General features: G+C 49.8%; 2 pseudogenes; one reads left to right on the top strand and one right to left on the bottom strand.

The window, feature by feature from the left end:
- The first annotated feature begins 1,082 nt into the window (after positions 1–1,082).
- Positions 1,083–1,228, top strand: LOC121271461 (annotated as a pseudogene).
- Positions 1,229–5,285: 4,057 nt separating this feature from the next.
- Positions 5,286–5,453, bottom strand: LOC121271450 (annotated as a pseudogene).
- Positions 5,454–8,169: the final 2,716 nt, after the last annotated feature.

The raw sequence follows: 8,169 nt of genomic DNA, 5'->3' as shown, positions 1-8,169 counted from the left end.
CAAGCCTCTAGATAAAGGGGGATAAAACGTGCCCAACATCGCCCTCATACTGATGGCCACCTTTGTGTGCGGCTGTATCAAGCGGTGCGTAGACCCTCAGTATGCAAACACCAAGTGTCACTACATGCTGAGGTTCTACCTGTCCCCAGTGTTACGAAGGTTGGGTCTGGCCACGCTGCCGCGGAACGCTCCAAGTAGTTGGACCGTGCCGTACCACCTGTCCCTCGGAAGATTTATGCAGAGAAACACCTTTGACCACAAGTCCATCAGGCAGTGGTCGGCACATAACGTCTTAAAGGCCCTGAGGGAAAAGGAGAGGGTGGATCCCGTGGGATGGTTCCCTGAGCAGACTGACAAAGTCATTTGGCAGAATGCCTCATCGCCAGAACTTTCCAACAAGCACCAAGACGTAGCTTGGCTGGTGGTGAGAAAGGCCCTCCCTGTAAGATCCTTCCTACATGCCAGGAGTCTCACCCCCTCTGCACGTTGCCCTCGAGGTGGCTGTGGTGGGGAAGAGACCGTTGTTCACCTCCTTGTAGATTGTGTCTTTGCGAAGAAGGTCTGGAGAGAGATGCAGTGGTTTCTGTCGAGCTTCATCCCGAGCAGTTCTGTGACTGAGGAATCTGTGCTCTACGGGCTGTTCCCAGGGACACACACCGAGACAAACATCAACTGCAGCTGGAGGATCATCAACTCGGTGAAAGACGCTTTTTGGTCTGCCCGAAACTTGTTGGTTTTCCAGCACAAAGAGTTGTCCCCGACCGAGTGTTGCAGACTGGCACATTCCAAGGTCCAGGACTACATGCTGAGGGACACACTAAAGCTTGGGGCAGCCGCCACAAATGCGCAATGGGGAAGAGTCGCTGCCTAAGACCTTTCTGCCATAGTGCACTGAGGGGCTGGGAACTGTTTAGAGCCCCTCAGGCTGTACGCTTAAAATGAATGTCTGCCAATGATTGTAATATTCATTGTTTGTACTGATACACCTTGTGATTCATGTTGTAAAAGTTGAACCTGATTGTATTTTTGTAATGGTGATTTTGAAATGGTTCGAAATGTTTTTGAAGATTTATGAATAAAGTATATTTTTGCAAAAAAAAAAAGGTTCTCTCAGGACGAGGCTAGCCCATTGCACTTCGGGTGTGCTGACGCCTGCGATGTCCCCAAATGCGGGATACTCGACTGCAAAATTTGTGGTAGTGGGGGACTGCGTTCGCGCTGTCCCCTGATTCACAATTCAAAAAATGGACTTCATCATATCTTTCATTTTGTCTTCTATTTCCTTTCAGCAACCTTTTCTGAAAAAAAGAAATGGTTATTTATTTTTTTTTCTTTCCTCCTCACAAATATTATCCAACCCCCATTCTTTTCCTCCCCGTCATTATCAGCCGGAAATTAATTATTCCGTCTCCGCATCATTTTCGCCCGACCATTTGTTTTGTGGCCGCCAAATTACTCGTACCATTTTTAACCCTGCATTTGCCCACTCAAAAATCTCTCTCAAACCCCCATGTAACACCCAATCCTCCATCGCAACAGTCCCCGGCACTCCCAGCTCCGCTCCACCCCCTATCTCTCTGAACTTCTGTATAAATACAAACTCATATCAGTCAGCTATTAACTCATATGCATTCACCATTTAGAACATGTAGCAGCGACCCCTCACTATTTCAAACATGAACAAGCACCCTGTCCCCATCTTCATTCTAATTACCCCTCTCCGAAACGAACAGCAGCCTCCCACCCCTTCTGTATAATCTCCCCCTTGACCAGCCCCCTCTGTGACTCCTGCCCCCTCTCCCCATGTGTAAAGTCTTTCCCTGCCCCTTCTGCAGCTCACTTCCCCTGCTGTGGGTCCATCAGTTCACCTGTGATTATTCCTTGAAGACTTAAATAGCGCAAAGCGAAGAAATAAACAGAAAGAAAACTGCAGAAAGGCAGATAGAAATCTAAACCCTCAGTAAAATGACCTCCAGGAATCCCGTTTAACCGTCAGAATGATCGCACAGCCCAAAATACACGCATTATCCCTGAATTATAACAAGATTTTAGGCAGCTTCACATTAGGACTTTTCATTTCCTCTTGTGGGGCTCCTATTCCTCACACACCGGAGGCTAACATGTAAGTTTTAGATTGCAAGGCCGGGCTACTTTAACCCCAGGATTTTCTTTTTGAAACTCCAGGCCTGCAGTCCAACAGGAACCAGGGTCCCGGAGAGGAAATGAAATCTCGGGTAAGAAGCCAGAGCAGATTCTGCATGTTTTTCTGTAGTTGGGACGTTTCCCTCTGTTGCTTTCTAGCTTTCTGGATGCCTTTGAACATGAAAAACCTCGATGTTTCCCTTGATCACTTCCCACCAGTGTGTCATGGACTCAAAGAGGGGTTTCATGGTTCTCCAACCTTTGTAATCTCTCTTGATCTCCTCAATGGTCTCTGGGGTCAGCAGTTGCACGTTTAGCTTCCATACCGCCCTGCCCACCCTTTGGTCTTCCTCTTAGTGGCAGTCAGCCAGTAGGAGGCAGTGGTCAGAGAAGAACACCGGCTTGACTTCAATGCATCTGACTGCGAATGCACAGGACGCAAACAGGAAGTCTATCCTGGAACAGATGGACCCGTTTGGCCGTGACCAGGTGTATCAACGTTGTGCTCCGTCTGCAGGGTTGCTGAAGACGTCGTGCAGCTTGCCATCCTTTACTGTTTCCATCAGGGATCTGGACGTAGCATCCAATCTGCTATCGGCCCTGCCAGATCGTCCAGCTGCATCGATGATGCAGTTGAAGTTGCCGCCCAGAATGACCGGCCTGGAGATCACCAGCAGCAGTGGGAGCTGCTGAAAAACCGCCAGCCGCTTGGCCTTTTGTGTCGGGGCGTACACGTTAATTAACCGGAGTGGAGCATTCTTGTACATTACGTCTGCTACAAGGAGATGCCCGCCCATCACCTTCTTAACCTCGGAGACAGTGAAGTTGCCTCCCCGCAGCGGAATACCCAGGCTGGAGGAACGAGAGTCGTTTCCTACCGACCAGATCGATGGCCTGTGGGACCACCATCTTGATGATTGCCTGTAGGAGCTGAGGTGCGGAATCGCACACTCCTGCAGAAACAACATGTCAGCTTTGACAAGGTAGTTCAAGGTCACAACACATCACGTAGTAGATTTAATGCGACGCACATTTATGGATACAATCTTTACACCCATTTTAAAGCATTTAGTCTCTTACGAAATCTGTTGTATCTGAGAGTCCCAGACCAAAGGTCTGCTCCTTCATACCCAATTGCCTCACTTTGGATGGGCTGAGGAAACTGTCCTGAACCTTCCCATTGGAGATGTCCCGCTCAGGTGGCATCTGGGTGTTCGTGCAGATAACAGGATTTGAAATGTCCTTTGTTGGAGAAGCTTCTCCAATCCTCTCCCCCTCTGGGGCGTTGCTGCTCCCGGCTTCCCGGAGCTGGGCTGCGCTGAGCACCTCACTGCTCCCAGATTCCTGGACTGGGGTGTGCTGGCCTCTTCCGGTTGTGGGCAAAGTTGGGCTTCGCTGGTCTCCTCAATGTCTCCAATATTCTGGAGCTCGGGTGTCTCGTCCTCCAACTCCCTAGAGCTTTGCCGCTTCTTCTGTAGGTGCCACCCTGGCACATCTTTGTCCGAAGAGCAGTTGCCCTTGACATCCATGTTGGATGGGAGACGCCTCTTGTCACTTGTCTGGGAAGTGGCTTGGTCCCTTCTTAGCCCCCTTCTTCCTTTTGGCTCTCTTCACCAGCTGCCACTCCCCCTGCTGATTTTCCAGTGCTTCCTCCATTGATTCGCTCTCTTGAGGAGTGGGTGGTTTAGGGGGCAGTGCAGTTGATTGGCTGTCTGCTGCCTCAATCTTTTCCTCCACCTTGTCTCTCTCCCTGTCCTCCTTTGTTCCATTGTTCTCAGTGGAGGCCATGGTGTTTGAAGTGTTGCAAGTGTCCTTGGTAGTAGTGACATGAAGCATTTCTTCTACTTCCCCCTCGTTGGCTTTGGCTGCCTGTGCATAAGTGAGGCAGCGTTTGAGGCAGGTCCTGTAGAGGTGAGCTGCCTCGCCACACAAGTTGCAGCACTTAGTCTGTTTGCAGTCCTTTGTCTGGTGCCCTTCCTGTTTGCAGTTCTTGCAGAGGGCGGCGCAGTTGGCCGCCACATGACCAGACTTGCCGCATGAGCGACAATTTTGGGTTGCCCAGCGTAGACAAGGTAACCACGGCTTCCCCCGACAGCAAAGCTGGAAGGAGGGTGGAAGATGGCTCCATTACCGTCGGTCTTGAGCGTGACCTTAACCTGGCATTTGCATGTCCAAATCCCAAAGGCATCTCTAACCTCGGTGCAGCTGCCAACCTTGTCGACGTACCTGGCGAGGAAGGTGAGCACGTCGGTGACAGGGATGTAGGGGTTGTAGAGATCCACCGTCACCACACGGTCCTGTTGCAACGGCAGAGCAAAGAGCGGCTCCACCGTCAGGATCCTCATCTCCGGCTGGTGTCTCTTCTCCTCAAACACCTTCAGGAACTTGACGCAGGCAGAAACATTCCTGAAGATCACGTCGAAATATCCAGTGCTGGGGAAATCCTACAGGGAGTAGATCTCCGCAGCTTTAAATCCACACGACTCCAAAAGGATCCACTTGATGAAGAAGGCACGATCCATGGGTGCTGCTCCTTCACTTTCCTTCACCATCACCCAAACGGTGTTACGGAACCCGTGATTTGGGGCTCCTTTGGTTTTAGCCATATCTTCACTACAATTGATCTTAGCCAAAAGGCCGAGAAGCGATAACCCAGAAACCCATGCGCCCGTCCCGTCTTCCTCGGCCTCCGGTTTCACTGTCCGTTTTGCTGCGTGTGGCCGAACACGGGCTGAAGACCCGACAGCCAGTATTGAGCATCAGGACGTTTGATGCTTGATGCTGCCTCCCTGATGCAGTGCCTGCAACAGCCTCAAAACCCAACAGGGGGCATCGTCCAGTCCCGGACTCCACCCTGACATGCAGCACAAGTGCATACCAGCAGCAGCCCTGCAGTTACACCAAAACCCAACAGGGGGCATCGTCCAGTCCTGGGCTCCACCCTGACAAGCAGCACAAGTGCATACCAGCAGCAGCCCTGCAGTTACACCTAAGTCCAACAGGGGGCATCACTCAGTCTAGCATCAATGAGCCTGTCCTGCCACTCAGCACAAGTTCACTTCAACCAGATCAATGATGGAAAGCAGGACAATGCTCTGAATGACTTTTTCTTCTTTTCAGTTTCCCTTTCACCCTGCAGAGGGCAAAACTGCACCATTCCTGAAGATGCTGCAATACCAGGTCGATGTGTGGAGTGGACAAAGCAAGATCCTGTTCCATCTGCCTGCCCCAAAAATCAATTTAACATATGGGCCCTCAGATATCGGACGTATCAGACATTGAACTGATAACAGATTTTTTTTGAAAAATATGCTTTATTCATAAAATATCTGAAAGAATATTACAAACATTTCAAAATCACCCTCACAAAAGTACAATCAAATTCAACTTGTACACATGGATCACAAGGTGCTTCAATACAATCATTTCAATCTAGTCACTCCAAACAATCAAAGGTATTGGATGCCGCTTCATGCTCTCGTCGGGACTTGGAAAAATTTATTAATTTTGCTTCCAATTTCCGCCCCTCCATCATTTTCACGTGGTCCATCTCTGACACTTCCCTTCCCTTCCTTGACCTCTCTGTCTCAATCTCTGGTGGTAGACTGTCCACCAATATCCATTACAAACCCACCGACTCCCACAGCTATCTCGACTACAGCTCCTCACACCCCGCTTCCTGTAAGGACTCCATCCCATTCTCTCAGTTCCTTCGCCTCCGTCGCATCTGTTCCGATGATGCTACCTTCAAAAACAGTTCCTCTGACATGTCCTCCTTCTTCCTTAACCGAGGTTTTCCACCCACGGTCATTGACAGGGCCCTCAACCGTGTCCGGCCCATCTCCCGCGCATCCGCCCTCACGCCTTCTCCTCCCTCCCAGAAACATGATAGGGTCCCCCTTGTCCTCACTTATCACCCCACCAGCCTCCGCATTCAAAGGATCATCCTCCGCCATTTCCGCCAACTCCAGCATGATGCCACCACCAAACACATCTTCCCTTCACCCCCCTTATCGGCATTCCGTAGGGATCGCTCCCTCCGGGACACCCTGGTCCACTCCTCCATCACCCCCTACTCCTCAACCCCCTCCTATGGCACCACCCCATGCCCACGCAAAAGATGCAACACCTGCCCCTTCACTTCCTCTCTCCTCACCGTCCAAGGACCCAAACACTCCTTTCAAGTGAAGCAGCATTTCACTTGCATTTCCCCCAACTTAGTCTACTGCATTCGTTGCTCCCAATGTGGTCTCCTCTACATTGGCGAGACCAAACGTAAACTGGGCGACCGCTTTGCAGAACACCTGCGGTCTTTCCGCAAGAATGACCCAAACCTCCCTGTCGCTTGCCATTTTAACACTCCACCCTGCTCTCTTGCCCACATGTCTGTCCTTGGCTTGCTGCATTGTTCCATTGAAGCCCAACGCAAACTGGAGGAACAACACCTCATCTTCCGACTAGGCACTTTACAGCCTTCCGGACTGAATACTGAATTCAACAACTTTAGGTCGTGAGCTCCCTCCCCCATCCCCACCCCCTTTCTGTTTCCCCCTTCCTTTTTTTTCCAATAAATTATAAAGATTTTCCTTTTCCCACCTATTTCCATTATAAAAAAAACACCCCTACTAGAGCTATACCTTGAGTGCCCTACCATCCATTCTTAATTAGCATATTCGTTTAGATAATATCACCAACTTTAACACCTATGTGTTCTATTGTACTATTGTCGTTGACATCTTTTGATGATCTGCTTCTATCACTGCTTGTTTGTCCCTACAACCACACCCCCCCCCCCCACCTTTCTCTCTCTCTCTATCTCTCCGCCCCCCACACACACACCTTAAACCAGCTTATATTTCAACTTTCTTGGACTCGAACTCAAGTTCTGTCGAAGGGTCACGAGGACTCGAAACGTCAACTCTTTTCTTCTCCGCCGATGCTGCCAGACCTGCTGAGTTTTTCCAGGTAATTCTGTTTTTGTTTTGGATTTCCAGCATTCGCAGTTTTTTTGTTTTTATAAAGGTATTGGATTTATCAACATACATCATGTTGTGCTCTGACATGCTTCAATACAATTATAATACAATGAGTATTCAGTGCAGACATTCATTTTGAGCTGTACACCCCAAGGGGTCTAAGCAGTTCCCTGCCCTTCAGTGCCCTATGGCAGAAAGGTCTTACACAGTGACCTTTCCCCTCTGCGGCGGCTGCCCCAAGCTTTAGTGCGACCCTCAACACGTAGTCCTGGACCTTGGAATGTGCCATCAAGTCAGTTAATGATCTTCCAGTTGTAGTTGATGTCTGTCTCAGTGTGTGTCCCTGGGAACAGCCTGTAGAGCACAGAGTCCTGTATCATAGAGCTGCTCGGGATGAACCTTGACAGAAACCACTGCATCTCTTTCCAGACCTTCTTTGCAAAGGCACAATCTACAAGGAGGTGAACAATGGTCTTGTCCCCACCACAGCCACCTCGAGGGCAAAGTGCAGAGGGGGTGATACTCCTGCGTGTTGCAGATTCCCTCCCTAAATCCCATTTTGGAGAGCACATCCACCCTGTTTGTCCAGACTCTCCCATGTACTGTCATCAAAGCCCTTTGTAATGGAGGACAGGAAGGACTGGGACTCCGTACTGTCTGTGGGCATCACATCATATAATCCGACATAAAAAGATTTGCTGATCCTCAAAATGTCGGACTGTGATGACTTTACTGAGCTGTCTTCTTCCTTCAGGCTACTGATCACAGAGCTCTCTGTGTACCTTTTGGAAGAAGAAACGTGAGCACGTCTCATCCTGCTCCACGGAGCGGAATCTGGACCGGAAGATCATCTTGAGAGGCCTCCGAGGCAAAGAGCGAGGCCTGTTGTTTCTTCACCTCTTGCAGTTCCTCCTTGACATCGAGCCCCATCGACTGCCCAGAGCAGGTTTTTCTGGATAAAAGCAAAAAAACTGCGGATGCTGGGAATCCAAAACAAAAACAAAAATACCTGGAAAAACTCAGCAGTTCTGGCAGCATCTGTAGAGAGGGG

Source organism: Carcharodon carcharias, chromosome 30 (assembly GCF_017639515.1).
Source record: "Carcharodon carcharias isolate sCarCar2 chromosome 30, sCarCar2.pri, whole genome shotgun sequence".
NCBI lineage: Eukaryota > Metazoa > Chordata > Chondrichthyes > Lamniformes > Lamnidae > Carcharodon > Carcharodon carcharias.
The sequence above is the reverse complement of the archived record's forward strand: the minus strand, read 5'-3'. Positions and strand labels throughout refer to the sequence as shown.